Source organism: Amblyomma maculatum, chromosome 7 (genome assembly GCF_055883805.1).
Source record: "Amblyomma maculatum isolate TAMU_Amacu chromosome 7, ASM5588380v1, whole genome shotgun sequence".
In the NCBI taxonomy this organism is placed as follows: domain Eukaryota; kingdom Metazoa; phylum Arthropoda; class Arachnida; order Ixodida; family Ixodidae; genus Amblyomma; species Amblyomma maculatum.
In genome coordinates, this window is record NC_139350.1 from 72,157,744 (window position 1) to 72,176,501 (window position 18,758).

Consider the following 18,758-nt stretch of genomic DNA (forward strand, 5'->3'; position numbering starts at 1 on the left):
GCGAGAGAGAAATCACGTGGGAATTCCGCAACAGTCAGACGACCATTGACTACTGTCTAATGTCACAGGGAATTTATATCAAGGTCACAAAAATGGAAATAGATGAAGAAGGGGAGTGTAGTCTGGGAAGTGATCATAAACGTATAAGTCTGCAGATGGAGCCCTTGTTGAAAAGAGAAATGGAACTTAGACAAAAAGTAAACGCAGAATTAAACGTCGATCAAATAGCGAGATAATAGCAGACATAGAGGAAGCAATAGAGAAAAGCCCCATGGAAGACTGGGATTATGAACAGGTACAACTACTTATAAAGAGAAACATGAAGGACGTTAAAGTAGCAAAGCGCTGGAATGGAAAGAAGAAGCCATCGAGCTGGTGGAATAAGGAAATCAGGGCAGCCATTGAACAACGACGGCAACTTCAAGGGAACACCCAGAGGCAAAGAAAGCACAGGTATCTCAGGAAGAAATAGACCCAAAAACGGAATCATATCGACAAAAGAAACTTGATGTACAGGCCCTGGTCCAAAGTAAAATAAAGCAGTCCCCCTATCAATGGATGGCTGACATACACGATGCCACTAGAGGCGGGCCAAGAAAATTCTGGAACCATATAGGCTGGCTAGCTAAAAAGAATGAAAGAAAGCAGGACCGGATTCAAGATAACAAGAGAAATTGTTTAAAGGGAGACAACGCAGTGAACTACATTACGTCAGTTATAGTCGAGTCATTTAACAGGGACGATAGGGTGATCTCCGCAAATCAGGAAGCAACACAAGATAGCAGAATACGAAGCAGCTTAGAACCGACCAATATAAACTGGAAAAAGGCAGAAAAAAATATTCCTAAAGACACATCTACAAGAATAGATAGAATTCCGAACAAGCTGATTAATGAACTTGGTCCAAGAGGTAAGGAAACGTTGTTAAAAGCTCTGGAAACAGTCATAACGAATAAGTGAATTCCGGAGAGCTGGCGGCAGAGTAGAATGAAGTTGATTTAAAAAGGGAAAGGAGAAAGGATGCACATAAAATCCTACAGGCCGATTACCATAACATCTGTTATATACAGGTTGGCCATGCAGGCCGTGAAATTAAAGAAGCAAGCATGAGTAGAAAGTAACAAGATACTCGAAGAACTTCAGAACGGCTTTAGAAATGGTAGGAACATAGATGATAGCCTGTTCGTGCTTACCCAATGCATCGAAATATCTAGAGTGGAAAATAGACCTTTGTATTTGGCCTTCCTGGACATAAACGGGCCGTACGACAACGCAAACAGGGAACTCCTGTGGAACATATTAAAAGAAGGTATCGGTTATGAGATAACAGAGCTCCTACAGGTAATATACCGGGATAACAAAGTATAGGAAAAGCGGTAGAGCACCGCCTCCCCGGTTTAATGTATGCAGACAATATTGTGCTGCTAGCAGAGTCAGGAAGAATTGCAAACTCCAGTTCAGTATTGCGGAGACGAAGGGGACGCTCTCGGCTTCAGTTTTAGAGCAGTTAAGTCGGGTCTGATGTTTTTCAACGGCTCAACTGATCAGGGTCTTAAAATAAAAGACCATGAAATACCCAGGGTAGCAGAATATAAATATCTGGGGGTATGGGTAAACGAACGATTGCAATACATTGAAAAGCATGAGCAATCACTTAAGGCAAAAGGGCGAAGAAATGCCAGAATAAGGAAGCATAGGGCATTGTGGGGATACAACAGGTATGGGGTTCTGAGGGGTATTTGGAAAGGAATTGTGGTGGAGGGTGGTAACTCCACAGAAACAATTGACCATATTATACTCGAATGTAGTGGTATCCATCCGGAAGTCGATGTAGGCGCAGTCACTCTTCGTGAAGCTCTGGGGTTCAGATATACCACTGGCCGGTTGTATGAACCTGCGGTGGAAGCTAGCAGAAAACGATTGGAAGATTGGTGGCTTAGAAGCAGAAAAGTTACATAATGTTAGTAATGTAGAATCAGAAATTCAATAAATAGAATGATAGCATATATAACCAAACTAAAACTAATTAAAATATAGGGGGGAAAATGAGCATGGTAGCAACTGCTACCACCCCGTTTCAAACTGGACGCTCCTATATTCCATCCATCAATGCATGCACCCATCCATTCATCCGTCCGTCCGTCCGTCCATCCATCCATCCATCCGAGGCCTCGAGGTCCCGTCGGGCGGCTTGGGCGGGGGTTGCGTGTTCGTGTCCATCTGTTCCTTCGGGTCTTTCGGGTCCTTCATTTCTGTTGTGGTTGGTCTGTGTGTTCTTCTTTTCGGATCCGGGCTGGGGGCTGGGCGGTGGTAGTTGGTCGGGTCTTGGCTGCAAGGGCTGACGCGAAGCTGCTCGGCGATGTCCCTGGGCCCTCTCTTGATGGTCCCGGCTCACAGATGGCGTCGATGCTCCGCGGCGAGGATGGGGATGACGTCCCAGCACCTCCACCAAATGTTAAGGAAAAGTACACAGCGGTAAACGCTAGCTCACTGTTAGACACACACCAGACACCAAAGAAGGAACCCAGCTCAGCCTGAGCGTCGTCTTCTTCACTACACCACACCAGCACGTCGTCGCCGTCTCGATACTGCGCTCCGTAACATTATAAATGATTAGACATAACGTTTACACCAGACATGTGATGATTGCCCACATCCAAATTTTTGTTTCCAAAGCTTCAAACTCACTTCGGTTCTAAAACCCACATATGTACAATGTAACTCCAGATGTAAAGCGTTTGGCATACAAAACACTAGTTCGACCGGTGATTGAATATGCCAAAATATTGTGGGCTCGGCACACTGCAATCAGCAGCCTCAGACTTGAGAGGATGCAGCAACTTGCTGTAAGATATGTCTACAAAAAATACCGCCACAACCATTCCTCATCAGAATTCTGTAATCCAGCTAAACTAGCAACGCTAGAAGCCTGTACCAGGTTTGAAAAATTTCAAAATTTTTCACAATATAACAGTCGTGTCAAAATAAACACATCAAATTACTTTTAAATCAAAACCAATGAAGTATCAAGGCATCGCCATAGTAACTTGACTCGGTTACTCTCCATACGAAATAATTGATTTAAGTTTAGTTATTTACCGCCAAGCTGCGGATATTGGAACTCCCTACCAGAAACTGCTGTTTCGTGTTGTACGCACTAGGTTCCTGTAGCACCTAAAAAAAGTATGTGTATATCACTAACTGAGAGTGTTGGAAAATTTCACGGTTATTGCGGTCTTGATTTTGATGTTGTGCATTCAGATATTTTTTTTTATTCTGTTGTTTGCTTACCTTGTTGTTTTTTATGTAAGAATTTAGTTTGGTTCATGTGTGTATTTAGAGGCAAAGTGCTAATAGCTGCTGTATCTTGCACTTATTTTTCTTATCACGCTTATCCTTCTTGCACTTCCTCCTTTTCCATTCTATAGGTGTCCAAGGTCTTTGTATGAAATCCTCTTTTCAGCTTGCATGTTTCTATATATATATATATATATATATATATATATATATATATATATATATATATATATATATATATATATATATATATATATATATATTGTATATATATATATATATTGTATATATATATATATATATTGTATATATTGTAGAACAGGTATTGAACTGGGCGATACGTCGTCAACAGTGAATAGAACGTTCTGCGATCAGTCGTGAGACGTGTCAGCACACGTACGAGCGTCGAAGCGAGCTATATATATATATATATATATATATATATATATAGGGGAAATGAGGGTGCTCGTTATAATACATGAAGGAAAGAAGCCAACAGTCGGCGAGGCCAAAGAAAGCGTTGGGGATGGTGCTTTATGTCTTTTTTTTTTTTTTTTAATGTTTACTTGGATAATCACAGAAATTAGTAGTGTAATCTGTTTAGGGGAAAGATAATTAAACACAAAGTAGAAGAAAAAACAACGTGCCGATGGTGGGAGCCGAACCCACGACCTCCGAATATCGCGTCCGGTGCTCTACCAACTGAGCTACATCGGCCGCTGTCCCCCCTGCTACTTGCTTGGGTATTTATGTTGTCTGTATACGAACCTTGAGAGTGTTCACCAGCGCCACCCTCAGCCAAAGCGGCGGACGTGGAACGTCCTTTGTTACCGCCAGCGTCACGTAGAACGTGATCAAGAGCGAGGGCGAAAGCTGTGCTAGAACCCTCTTACGCTACCTCTGGCCTCAAGGCTGCCAGAACCGAGACCCTCGTAAGCTACAAGCAGATCAATTAAGGGGAATTGAGGGTGCTCGTTATAATACATGAAGGAAAGAAGCCAACAGTCGGCGAGGCCAAAGAAAGCGTTGGGGATGGTGCTTTATGTCTTTTTTTTTTTCTTTAATGTTTACTTGGATAATCAGAGAAATTAGTAGTGTAATCTGTTTAGGGGAAAGATAATTAAACACAAAGTAGAAGAAAAAACAACGTGCCGATGGTGGGAGCCGAACCCACGACCTCCGAATATCGCGTCCGGTGCTCTACCAACTGAGCTACATCGGCCGCTGTCCCCCCTGCTACTTGCTTGGGTATTTATGTTGTCTGTATACGAACCTTGAGAGTGATCACCAGCGCCACCCTCAGCCAAAGCGGCGGACGTGGAACGTCCTTTGTTACCGCCACGTTACCGAACGTCCTTTGTTACAGCGCCACCCTCAGCCAAAGCGGCGGACGTTCCACGTCCGCCGCTTTGGCTGAGGGTGGCGCTGGTGAACACTCTCAAGGTTCGTATACAGACAACATAAATACCCAAGCAAGTAGCAGGGGGGACAGCGGCCGATGTAGCTCAGTTGGTAGAGCACCGGACGCGATATTCGGAGATCGTGGGTTCGGCTCCCACCATCGGCACGTTGTTTTTTCTTCTACTTTGTGTTTAATTATCTTTCCCCTAAACAGATTACACTACTAATTTCTGTGATTATCCAAGTAAACATTAAAAAAAAAAAAGACATAAAGCACCATCCCCAACGCTTTCTTTGGCCTCGCCGACTGTTGGCTTCTTTCCTTCATGTATTATAACGAGCACCCTCATTTCCCCTTAATTGATCTGCTTGTAGCTTACGAGGGTCTCGGTTCTGGCAGCCTTGAGGCCAGAGGTAGCGTAAGAGGGTTCTAGCACAGCTTTCGCCCTCGCTCTTGATCACGTTCTACGTGACGCTGGCGGTAACAAAGGACGTTCCACGTCCGCCGCTTTGGCTGAGGGTGGCGCTGGTGAACACTCTCAAGGTTCGTATACAGACAACATAAATACCCAAGCAAGTAGCAGGGGGGACAGCGGCCGATGTAGCTCAGTTGGTAGAGCACCGGACGCGATATTCGGAGGTCGTGGGTTCGGCTCCCACCATTGGCACGTTGTTTTTTCTTCTACTTTGTGTTTAATTATCTTTCCCCTAAACAGATTACACTACTAATTTCTGTGATTATCCAAGTAAACATTAAAAAAAAAAGACATAAACCACCATCCCCAACGCTTTCTTTGGCCTCGCCGACTGTTGGCTTCTTTCCTTCATATATATATATATATATATATATATATATATATATATATATATATATATATATATATATATATATATATATATAAAGGAATGAATAGTCTACGAGTGCATGGCAAACGTTGTATATTTTTTCTTTCTTTTTTTATTCGTATTTTTTTTTATTGACAGGAATTTGTCTTAAGGTGATTACAAGTATAAAGAACATTAAATGCAAAGCAGAAGGAAAAACAACACGCCGATGGTGTTATATATATAAAAAGCTCTACCTTTCTGTAAGCGCACTGTAAAAAATGGGTATTAACAAATTACCCCGCACTAGAGTCAAGCACGAAAACACGCGCGCACGCAATGTTAAATATCGCATTTCTTAAGCGGGGCAATGCAGGGTGTTTATCACAACTCAAATGCGTGCTCCATGCCAGTGTGTATGAAAGGTAATATAGGAAACCGTGAGAACTTCTTTATTTTTAGCGCTAGAACACTACTCTACCTACAAGCACTTTCAGAATATCCGCTTAGTGTATTCTAGGAGTCTGGCTTTATCAATGCTTTAAGCTTCTATTCTATTTTCATTAAGTTCCACCGCCTTTAGCGTTGCAGCTTCGCTAACTATAGCCTCGAATTAGCAAGAATCCGTGTCCATTTTTATAATGTTGCATCACTCATACTGAAGCGTTTCGTATATTTTATCATTCCAGCCCCAGTGACTCACGATTTCTATTATTTTTCACCCAACATCCAGCTATCGCTCTCTACAACGGCAGAAGGCGGTGGCTGGATGATGGGTGTTAGCTGGGTGTTATCTGTTCGAGAAAACTCAAGTTACGTTATCGGTACATGTGTTCACATCTTCCAGTCTCAGCCCAGACCACGTTTGAACTCTGTGCGCTACGTCGGTGCCAGTCTCCTGAGTTTCATTATGACAGCACGATGTAGACAGGACATGCTGGAGCTTTACGACAGCGCACCGGGTGGCGCCATCTGGGAAAGAAATGATGAGCCCTAAAAGTTGGAAAACATCCGCCAGGCGGCGAGACGATGTTTCGGCGCCACATTTCAAACTCGCCCGCTATGTCGGGATAAGAGGATTCTGAGTAGCGTGGAGTATTTCTCCAGACCATGGATGCAAAAAACGTTAGGTGTTTTAATTGTTTGAACAAATGTGCGATTTCTGAATGTAAGAACTGCATATAATGATGGTTTGCTTTGGTTTAGGCGTGCTAGCGCCTCAAAGCGACATCCCATATCAGGAACGCGTAGTGTCGACTGCCTTATGTACTAGATAGTACACTGACATCGCTCAGTACACGATTGCATCGCGATTCTCCTTCACCTAATGCAGGCAGCGCAGGTCGGGTGGAACCCCGTGCTAGGGATGAGTCATCACGGCGGGCGTTTTAATAAAGGCTTTCGTGCGACCAAATCCTTCGTCGATCATGGGATGGGCCCTCAGCTGCTGACAGAAATGTGGAAAAACCTCGTCCAGCCACGGTGGCGTCATCGTTAAGATGAAAGCCTTTAATGGCTCACACTGTCGGCGGTCGTTCGTTCGGCACCATTGTAGACTGCTTTACCGAAAGCAAGCAGGAGAGGAGGAAAATAACCCCTAACCATGTTCGTTGCTTCGGCCTGTTGCGACTGTGGCGCTGGGATGTGCATTCGCAGGCTTTATGCATGGCAAACGACCTTGCTCCTCGGTACTTTGCTGTTTGAATGACCTACAACTCTTCATTTGTGCATATTCTTGGTGGCAAAGGGATTGGGACAGCAATGAGTGATTACGGACTGCACAAATAATCAAAGAAGTCGAAAGCTGGTTACCGAGAACGTATCAGGGAAGCATGAAACGAGAGTCCGCGAGAGTGGCTAATATATGATTTTGCTGCACAGTCTTCTAGTAGATCATTTAAATTGCCGATGAATGTTTTGTATAAGCAGACAGATTTCGTACCAACGAAGGACTCTCGAATATGATACTCATTTCCCTTCCACCACCGCCGTAAACACAGGACTCCGCGCCTCAAAGATAACGGCGGATCCCTTGCGCCAACGTCGGGTGTGTCTGTGGTTTTCGTAAATAATGAGCCATGTGCCGCAAACAAATTTTCTTTGAGGAGCGTTAGCCCGTACGGGGGTGTTGGTAGGAGGGAAAAAAGGCAATACTAGGAAGTTTCTGCTGACACCCAGCTTCCGCCGACACGGCTCATCGTCTGCTTGGACGCTGGATCCGTTACTGAGTCGTCGCCGAAATTAATCATATCTATCTTTTTTTTACATGAGGCAATGGAATTGGTGGTAAGCTAGTTCCATGACAGATCCTTTACTCTAGCGCTGAGCAGATCCAAAGCGCCGTCCCATGTGTTTTCAATGCAGCGAGACAATTTAGGCCTGGCGACGACTATATAGGTAGTAGCGCCCGGCTAGAGCGCCCTCGTTCGCCGCGCCAGCGGTCGGAACTGCTTTGGTAATCTCGCGGCATCTGCTGCTGTAAGTGCTGGGGACTTGTCCTCTGCTTTCATGGCGCTGCGGAGGCCGTACATTTTTCGGCGTTCAGCTAAGCAACATGCTGCGTAGACGATGCTGCAACGATAGTGACGGGGCTGCGCTGTTGCCTCGCCATCGGACATACTCAAAGGCTTAAAAACCACTATCGGGCAGTACTCTCGACACAGCTTATTTCATGTTCTGTTCTTGAAAAGTGATTTAGTTTAAGAAGTTGTTTTTGAAGAGGGACAGCTTGATCGTACGTTTTTCGCACTCGGCGGCTGGGGCGCCACATACGCCAACATTCGCCGAGTTTTCGTTCGCGATTGTAGCGGTTAGCAACGTGAGCGTGGTGAATGCTACCCGTGTATAAGAGGCCTCAAGTCCTCTAATGCGACATGTAGGCATCGCAATATGAAATATGCCCTGTCAGATAAAGTACAAGACGTATATGAACTGGCTCGCACAGCCCTGTAAATTAGTGCGACGATGAATGGACAGCATCTCTCGCAGTAAATCCCGCGTTCCGTAGCTGCCCGTACGGGTCATTCCCTACTAGTTTGTGTCTACAGTTACTATAGACCCTTTAGAAAATACAATCTGGCAACTCGGCAGATATCATCATCAGCAATTCCCATCGGCGCCGTACGCCATATATTGGGCGAACACCTGGAGACGCGCAGCTATGGTAGCGCAGCTGCAGTGGATTGCACAGCCTTTGCACCAGTTTTTCACCTTTGACATTTCTGCAATACTTTTGTGAGAACGATGGCGGAAAATGTGCAGTGGTCGAGGGACCTGACTATCATCCCGGACGGATTTTCGCAAAGGACGCATACTGCGATGCCCACGGCGTGCGCCGTCCATCCGGCCGCACCTCTCAGCGAAGCTATAAGCATGTATGCGAGGCTTACTTCGATCCGTCGACAGTGCGTGCTGTCATGTCATCCTGCAGGTACAGTACGAGTGCCTCCCTTCCGCATTTCCGTGCATCCCATTGAAGCGCTCGCGCTGCACGTCAGCGGCGGAAAACGAGTTTATGTCTAGCTGCTAACCGCATCATATTTACCTTCTAGATAGAAAAAAAAAGTGTGCAACAACAAACATGAACTGCGGCGTCATGTTGTGCGAAAGAGCGATACGAACGCGCGCCTGAACTTCATGTGACCATGTGACTGTGTGACTGAAAGCGTGCAAAGGAAACAACGGGAGGGGGGGGGGGTTCGGTAACTCGACTCCTCGCATTTCTGCGCCGCTCCTCTGTCACGGGAGACACGCTGCAGCATCAAAAAACCTCTAGCCACTTCGCCCCATATATATTCTTTAACTCCGCTCATTACCATCAAGAATAAACGGTTTAAAGTTTAACTTTTAAACTCAGAGCAGTGTTACGACCGTGCATCATCCGCACTTGCGCGCTCTATTGTTCGCCTGTGGGCATGGATAAGTGCTGTGGATATGTGCTGTTGGTACAATGGCTCTAAGTGAGCCTGTTTCCATGAATCCTTTTTTGTAAGCCTGTTTTGCTATGTTGAGACCCTGCAAATGCCAAATTGGCCCTGTCAAGGGAACGTCTAGAAAAATACCAAGAAATGTCCCCCTGCGGGAAATAGCCGGAAGTGCTTTCGTTCAATTGTTCACCCTTCCCGTCGAGAAGCGCTATGGTCAAGTAAGGAATGCCTATTGTCCAAAGGAGGCGACAGAGTGACACGTCCGCTGACGTACAGGACAAGAAAGGAGCAAGACGCATACGGCCATTAAATGATTTCCCGGGAATGCAGGAAAGATTTGCAATTGTCGAAAAGGGACAATGCTGGGAGCAGTATGTGGCGCGCACGTGCTTGGGTTTCAGAGAAGGAAATCCACTTGCCGGAACCAGCCTATCGTTTCTTTGCTGAAGAATAGAAATGTACCACCTCTCCTCGCCGTTCCCAAGCTTTTCCCGCCAACTAGTGATCACGCCCAACGAATCAATGCCGGACCAGTCAGTGCCTCAGACCATCAGTGCAGTGATGTGTTCGATTGTATGCCGATATCTGAGGGGCGTGCCCTGGAACTGGTTGGTCAGCATCTTCAGAGGGGGGCTGGACATAGGGGGTTTTAAGGACATTGCAGAGCACGAAAAGACGCTCTGAGCCCTGGGTAAACGGCTCATCCAGTCGCTTCTCGCTATGAACTCTTAACGCTTGCCATTTTGCTGATGTACCCTTCTTTTTCATGTAAATAAGTTTTCTCAAAGTGCCATTAAACCTGCTTGTATATATTTTACCATCTTCGATGATTCAATCCTTCATGAACCCGGAGTCTCTGCACGCTACCAAGTGAAGGCCGGGTCGACCTAGCCCCAGCGTCACGACAGCAGGTAGTTTTGTCATGCTGTGTCTGCGGAAGAGGCTCTCACTAAAAACACATATTAATAATTTTGCCATAAAAGTGCAGCAAAAGCACCATAGGCTACTAGTCCCGAAAAAGAAATGATAATACATTCTGAGCTCCACTCATCATAATGCAGCTTCAAGCGAGCATCATTGTTTGGCATATATCTAAATACTATAGTTCACCAAATAGGCTGCATGCAGCTATAATGGAAAGTTCAAAAATGCTTCAAAGTGGTTGACATGAAATTTTCTTTTTTTTTTCAGGCCTGACCAGGTGCATCTGAAGTGCACTTGTTTTCGGAGCCAAAAGAAGGCATCGAAGCACTATGAGGTCTGCCTTACATTTAAAAGATGTGGGTCAGTAGCATCCGCAAGATGCGGTTGTCCAGTTGGTGCCAGTGGAGTGTGTAGCCACAGTGTAGCCGCATTAAAGCTGGTGTTGATACTAAAAAGCAGTGGATACAGGGAACCACCACCAGAGGTGGCATGCACTCAGCTGCCACAGCAGTGGAGGCGCCCTCGTAGCTGCCCACTTGCACCGCTACCTTTGCAGTTTGTGGACTGGAGGAACACCTGGAAAGCGTTGAGCTTGTTGAAGCATCGTCAAAACTAGGACCGACACCAATTGGCAGTCCTCTGCAGTATCGGATGCCTCTCGTGCCACGTGAATTTCAAGTCCACGTGGCACCATAAACAGTGTTAACAAATGCAAGGACAGCAGAAATGCCGACACCACCACGACTGTTTCAGTCATGTCACCAGTGGCACCTGCAAAATGAGGACTTCCCTGCCGCTGAAGCAGCCATCCTTAAGGTATTTTCACCTTTTACCTGGAGGCTGGAGATAACCAAGTAAATGGCCTCCTGATCTATTTCGTGCATGGCTCAATGACAAAGAGGATGCACTGGATGCCGTACAGTTGGATACCTCTCAAGAAAAAGTTCCATACGCCCTTCAAATGACCCTGTGGTTAATTCCAGGGAGTGTCATTGCGTTAGTGGCAGATGCAAGGCAGTTAACGACAACTTAATCGAATTGAATGTGGCACTATGAAAATATGTCGACACCTTTTTCTGGAGGGAGTCATTCGATGGGCAATGCCACTTTTTTCTTTAGTTGTATCCAACCATAATGTGGCTTCCATGTTGTGCTGTTTTCGTCAAACCTTTTGCATTGAGAACCTAGCTTCACCAAATCGCATAGCAGTCTGTTTTGTAAGAAGAAATAAAAATAGATGGTGACATATTAATCACAAAAAAAAAAACGAAGCAACAACTAGGAAGTGGTAAGTTTAAGTAGCAGCTGTCCATGATAACGATTTCATTATGTCAGTTGCAGAACAGTACCTTTCACTTCAAGCATTATTACACTCGCTCAGATTTTGAACTAATTGTTCATGCAAGCCTCGGGGGAAACAAAAAGTTTGATGTGTGATTGCTAGACCAGTTTGCATAATAGCGGCCTGAAAGTCTCCCCTTTTCTGGAGAAAATATTTAAGCCATCTACGTAAAATTGTAGAACCACATCAAAGAGCACGGCCAATATAAGTAAGTCTAAGGTGACAAACTGTCTAAACAGTATTTTTTTATTTCCAGAGATTACAAGTATTCAGCCAGGAGGCCATCGATCTCGAAAAAAACACGAGGCAGAAGTATGGCAGCGAGCTGTGGAAGAGAGCTCGCATGTATCGATTGACTGCGTCGTCATTTGGGATTGTCGTCAAGCGCCACACGTTGACAGAAAAAGGCCTGCATAACCTGACTGCAGACAAAGACCTGTCCCGTGTCAGGGCTGTTCAGTAAGTTAGATCTCATTTTACTAAGTACAGGAAATGAATTTCAAACAACACATGGCATCATGGGTAGTGCTGTGAAACCTCCTATGTGCATGTTGAATAGCCCAACCGCTGACTATAAGAAGTAAAGTTAATCATTGTGTATCGGAAATTACCAGTGGTGAAATTTTCCCTTCAGAAAATGAAAAATGAATATCAACAGGTGTGGAGCATGTGACATGACATACAGTAGGTTGCCTGGAGAGCTCACCATTAGAAACTCGGCAAAATATACGGATATCTGGGATGGTGGTGGTGGCGGTCAAAACTTCATTTCAGTAAAAAAAAAAAAAGAAAAACCATTTGTCAGACGAATAATTCGTTGGCTTCATGATGTGGCCGTCAGACCGTGTCTTTCGGCGACTTCCAAAGCCTAGCTCACCACCCGCAGTTGTACTACAGGTACGGAGTTGGTCACCGCAGCCTCCCATTGTAGTGAGTTAGATAATAGCCATTCGGCTTTGGGTTGGAGCTCAGGGTCCATGTGTAGGATATGCGCTAACTTGGCCTTTTTGGCATTGCAAAGCGGGCATTCGAGGGTGTACAGGGACGTCTGGGGAAAAAAGCATTATCCTTTATAGACCTTTTCAAAAAGAGGTCAAAGGGTGTGGCCACATTGCACAGTTGGCTATGCTCTTAGGATGGGAAAGAGCTGATGATTCAGCTCCCCTGTGCTCTCCTACAACCAACAAATTGTTTGCTCAGTTAAGTTGTGAAAATGTATATTTGTGGTTAATCCCGATTGCTAGCACACTGCATTCTCGTGATAGTGGATTGTAATGATGTAATGCAAGTCAGTAGATTCCATCAGTTGGAGAGCTTTTCCTTTTGAAAGCATTTGATTCTTTGCTGTAGAAATATATCCTTATATATGTACCAAGTCAGATTCAGAACAGCATGTGTTCTTTCCTTTATCTTCGTTATTTGATTAACCGAGTGCCCTGCAATGCAGTGCGAACGGTTCTTTATTTGGTATACACCAGGCGAGTGCACCCAGTTTTCTTCTGTATGGAAGTTCGTCTTGAGATGAAAGTAAAATATTGGCTTGCCTCTTTTATGGTTGTTATTGCAGCTACGGCATTACGAATGAGCAGCCGGCTGTGCAGCGATACGTGGCTGTGATGAAAGCCAGGGGCCATCACGTTGAGGCCTTTCGAAGTGGGTTGGTTGTGGAACCCCTCGTGTCCATGGTTGGGAGCTTCACCAGACCGGCTAGTGTTTGGCCCGTGTGAAACTCCTTCACATGGCCTACTTGAGGTGAAGTTTCCATACAGTTTAAAGGAAAAAACTCCCGATGATATTGAAGATGGGCACTGCCTCAAGAAGGACAGCATGGGTGTGTTTAGACTGGACCGCAGCCATGACTACTATTATCAGGTCCTTGGCCAGATGGCTTTGTCTGGTCTGTCCTGGACCAATTTTGTTTGTTTTTTTTTTCTGATCAGTTCGTAATCATCGACCGCGTCCAGTTTTCTGCTCAAGATTGGGCTGTCGCAAGACGAAAACGTGATGAGTACTTTTTTTCTCTGCTGTGCATAGTGCCTCTAAATAAAGGCTATGCTCATAATATTGTTATGAAGCAAACAAAGAAGCGGCCAGTACCACAGGACGTGCTCATGCTAGGCCCACAGCCATTAATATCATGTCATCCGTTGTTATGTCGCCCTGTTGATTGGCTTTCCACCCCGTATTATTATCGTTAAAGAAATTTAGACACCATATTTTTGCTTTTTTTTCTCTCCTATCCACTGGAGCATTAAAGCAAGGCTGCCTCAAGAGCCAGGAGTTGACGAGTATCACATGACCTACTAGTGTCGTCCCTGGTAACTAAGCAACAAGGGATGAAGACCCTTCAGACCTTGCTGCTTTACCTGAGTGACTAATGAAGCCAAGCACTACTGCTCAGTTCCTACATTCATTCCTAATGTGTACTAGGTGCATGGTACATTTACGGATAACTCGCATTTTCTCGCATACACATCATATTCTAAATGTTGCATTATGTAGCTTTTGTCCTCTTTCATGTCCGTGTAAACAATGACTGTCACGGTTATGAGAAAAGTGTAGTGGGTTGTACAGCTATCCTATTCAGAAAGTTCAGTGCCAGTTTTCAAGCATCGCTTACTTCAGTCGCATAATAATTAAGGTCAAGGCTCCGAGAAAGCAGAACAAAGCTTGCCTTTTATTGCGGCAGGAGCAGATTTGAGAACACTCATTCATCAGATGGCTGCACCAGTGGTGACTGGAAGTTTGTTGAAACAGTGCACACAATCCACATTTAGTTTATGATGGGTCCCAGAGAAAGCGGTGCAGGCCTGTTAAAGATATGGAAACATTTGATGCGTTGTATCCGTCGCTCCAGATGTATGCGTAGGGATGCAATTTCTTCAGTTTCTGTTATCTCCTCTTAACTGAATTGATCTCTTCTGAAGAAAGGCGGGTTGTTTAAACCCACCTTGATTGTTTCTAGCATTTCTTCTATCTTAAAACCTTTGTCCGCCATGACAACGTCGCCATCATTGAAAGGGAGGGCCAGGAAGCCACTCTTTCTCACACATTCTTTGTCAGAAATGGAACCTAAAAACAAGTTGGAGACAAACGTCACTGTACCATCGAGTGAGATGCCAATCAGTCCTTTGAAAGTGTTTGCTGATTTGTAAGAAGAAAATGTTGCCGACTGCAGCCCAAGTGAGCTGGCTGCCTGACATTTAATTTCTGTTGCATCCAGGATGACTCTTGTTGCTGAATACTTCCCTTGGAAAGTGGAATTTCCTTTTGAACATGTACCTTAGACATCCACAGAGGTATCTGTGTCAGCTTAGTAAAAGCAAACCTGGCCCAGGTAATACAGATTCTTGATACTGTGGCAGTTGACACATATAACCTGTCGGCAAGATCCCTTTCAAAAGGTCCAAGGCGCATTCTTACAATAAAGAGGAAAAACTCATTTTCCACTGTGAGGCTCCTTGGCCTACCTGCCTGCGATGGCTGCACTTGTGACGAAGATTTGAGCCTGATGTTCTGTCCCTGTTCCCCGGGATTACAGAAATCTAAAATTGTTTTAAACACTGCATACGATGGCAAACCAGTATAAAATCGCATGTCACCATCCCTGTGTTTGAATCGGTCAACAAAAAACTCTCTTCCAATCTTTTTTTTTTCAAGCTTTTCTGCTGTTTCTTTGCTGAGTTCCAGTTCTCTGCTGGTACGAAATAGCATTTCTTTTACTGATTTTATTTCTTCTTCCTTTTGGTTTGCTTCTTGTTTTTTTCTTTGAAGTTCCACATGGAGCTAGTTGTAGTTCTTCTTTGGTAGCTCTCAGCTCATTCTTCGCTGTTGCAAGTGATTGCCTCAACTCTTGTGCAGTCCGGTGCAGTCCCATGTGCATTGAGGCGGCTGTGTAACCAAGGAGCTGTTGTCCATTTCGACATCTGGCCATGCTGTTTGTACATGAAGCGTTCCAGAATGTTCATCACAAATGTCGTCAGCTTGCATTCCACTGGTCGTTATCATTTCTGTATTCAGAGCAACATTCTATACGCAACGCTCTTTTGGTGGCTTCCTTTGCATCTTACTTTGCTTTTGTGCAAAACTAAATATGCATGGCACCGCATCATCTTTCAGGCGCCTTGTACCCGAAGCATAGTTTGCGTAAAAGTCGCTATCGACAAAGTGCTTTGAGCACACCTTTGTGTGTTTGTTTATGCTGAATCCCTTGCCTTCGTCTCTCCTTATGGCGACAATCCTTTTTTTTTTCAAACCAAGATTTGTGGGGAACCCTAGGAAAGAAACCTGTTAAAGTACAGCCTACTTAGTAATTGGTCAGGATGCACAATGTAAAAGCACAAATAAACATGTATTTTGAAAAGCAATGATGTCTGATGTGTAGTCATCTTTCACATTCATCAAGATAATGAAATCAGAAGTAAACTTTGTTTTTTCACTTCTTTAGTACATGAACCGCCAAAGTAACCAGGCTGCGTGGTTTGCCTCTAGCTCGTATAGTTTTCTGGAAACCTTATGGCTTCCCTAAAGATGAAAATGTGTTGGAAGGTAAGAAGACCCCCAGTCCTGGGCTTTGGCAGGGGTGTGCAAAAAGGGCACCATGCCCCCCCCCCCCCCTCCGTCTCCTCCTAGCCACACCAGCTTATAGAGGTCCTTGATGAGCTGTGCAGCCTGTTTGGTGCTTCCCCCCCCTCCCCCTCCTGCATGTGAAAAAATCTTGTCGACGCCCATGTTCCCAATCCTTTAACAACCATTTCAGCCTTAGGGGGGGCGGGGGGTCGTAAGGGCAAGGGCTACACTATAGGAGCTAGAAGCAAACCACACAGTCTGGTTAGTTTTGACAAAGGCGGTGCAGTTTAAGACAGAATAATGTGGACCATAGTTGTGCAGTCAGGCTCGTGTAAGCTTCTACTAGCATAGTAATGTGTCGTGTACGTCTACAGAGGAAGAGAACTTTCGCATGTTCATTACCCAATGCTAGGGAAGAGTTGAACCCACGGAGTGCAGCCCTTAATATTTAGTCTGCAGATGCTTCACTCTGGCACAGAGTTCGCGGAATGCGTGTGCACGGGAAAATTTTATCCATTGCTACGTAGTGGGTTGTCGAGCTCGGTGCGGGGCGCGCGATACCAGAGTTCAGTGTTTTTAAGCGCACCCGCGTACCGTTAGTTTACTACAGAGCTGGTGGGACGACTCTGAACACTGGCTACTAAAGGCTGAGCGAAGGCCTTAGCGAAGAACGACACCGTCGCGCCGTTTTGCCCATGTCGCGATATAGGTTCCGCATTCACAGAAAATGTTGCCGTAGCCCGAAAATGTACGCCGCTCATGCTTAGTTTTAGGCTCCCTGGCAGTGCAGGTGCGGTAGCCGTCTGTGTAACATCACTCGCGGTGTGGCTGTTCATATTGCATAGTTGGTTCACCTAAGATCAAGGTAACATACTGGAGTGTATGCTAATCTGCAGTGGGCAGGCACGTTGGGCGAGTTGGTTGAACGTTTTTTTAATACAGCGCTAGAACACGCACAGATCGAAAATGTGTGTTTGTCTCTATCTGTCCGTATTCTAGCGCTGCTAAAAAAAAACCACCGCTGCTGCTACACTTTGGGGATTGTTTGCTGCACGTTCGTAACGGAGAGAGATACGGCGCTGCTCGCCGCGTCGCACCGCCGTGCTCATCTTTGGCGCACACGGAACGAACTCACTATGTATGGCTTAGAAGCAGATGCTGGTAAATCTCAAAAACAAGCCCGCACGAGCAACCATTTCATTTTGAGACACGCACCGACTCTGTCGCGGGCATCGGAAACTATGCTTGTGCTCGATTACACCGAAGATGGCCCATTTATTTATACCCACTATATAGCGGAACGGCTACACGGCAGGAGGAACTTTTTGCTGTTCTTGTGATACTTATATCATTTTTTTAAATGTGAAAACGAACATATCACGGACGAGAACAAAGAACCATGCAGCTATTTCATACGTTCCGTGCGCTGGATACACACCTTGTTTCCGTGCGAGTCTCTGACGCCGCGCTGTTTGCAGAAAGGCACGCAGCAGCATGCCGGCATCTCCACTATAGTTTGTAGAAGAGAGCCAGTGACAAGGAAGTGGGCGAGGGCACAGAAACAACAACAAAAAAAATTCGTTTGTTGTGGCGTCACCGGGCGTCGTGCTTTCAATTTGGCCTGAGCGCAGTCTGGTAGCCGGATGCCCAAGCAATGGCGGAAGCACTGCGGTTCGCGCTCGACGCACCAGATGGCGCTAAATTTTCTAAAGGGAAGCAAAGTCATCTTCATAGTTAATTGTTACACTCATCATGTCTACAGTTATTATTACAATTGCGAAATAAAACCGCAAGCAAAGTCATCTTCATAGTTAACTGTTACACTCATCACTCATGAAAGATATCGGCATGCGAAAGCGTAGCGCAGTCATTCGCAGTCGCTCTGGCCGCTACTTCTGGTAGCAACAGCTTCTGCCATGCAAAACAGATACTCGATGCTGGTGCGCTCGAATAAAACACAGATATCCCAGCGATGCCGGACAGCTTCTACGAGCAGCGCACAGTTCCCGTTTTACACTGCTGCTGCCGCAGCACCAACCGCGCACTCACGGCCCAAGATGTCGCCGAGTGGAATCGGTACGTAGTTTGCCTGCTTTCATCATACGGGGCGCCACCCTACAGTGTAGATGGCGGCGCCCAGGCATCGAAACTGAAATCGTCTATAGCTCTCAGTCAGAATAAGTCATTATGACGTCATCAGAAAAATAAAAATCCTGTCTCCACCAGGAATCGAATTTCTATCTCTTGGATCGCCAACCAAGCGCTTTAACCAACTGCGCCCCGCCCGAGATTTTTTGTTCTTTATAGCCGGTGAACAAAGTACATACAGGCATAAAAATTGTTATAAGTCGATGGCATAATCAACATGGACAAGCTTTAATATGCTAAAACGATAAATTAAAACTTTTCATGCTTATTATTCCCTCGACAACATCCATCCGCTGAGGCTGCTCAGGCCGACGACGAAGAACATA

The 18,758-nt window shown here is 45.4% G+C and overlaps 1 pseudogene; it reads left to right on the forward strand.

Moving 5' to 3' along the window:
* The first annotated feature begins 8,683 nt into the window (after positions 1–8,683).
* LOC146183613 (uncharacterized) lies at positions 8,684–14,956 on the forward strand (annotated as a pseudogene).
* The last annotated feature ends 3,802 nt before the right edge of the window (positions 14,957–18,758 follow it).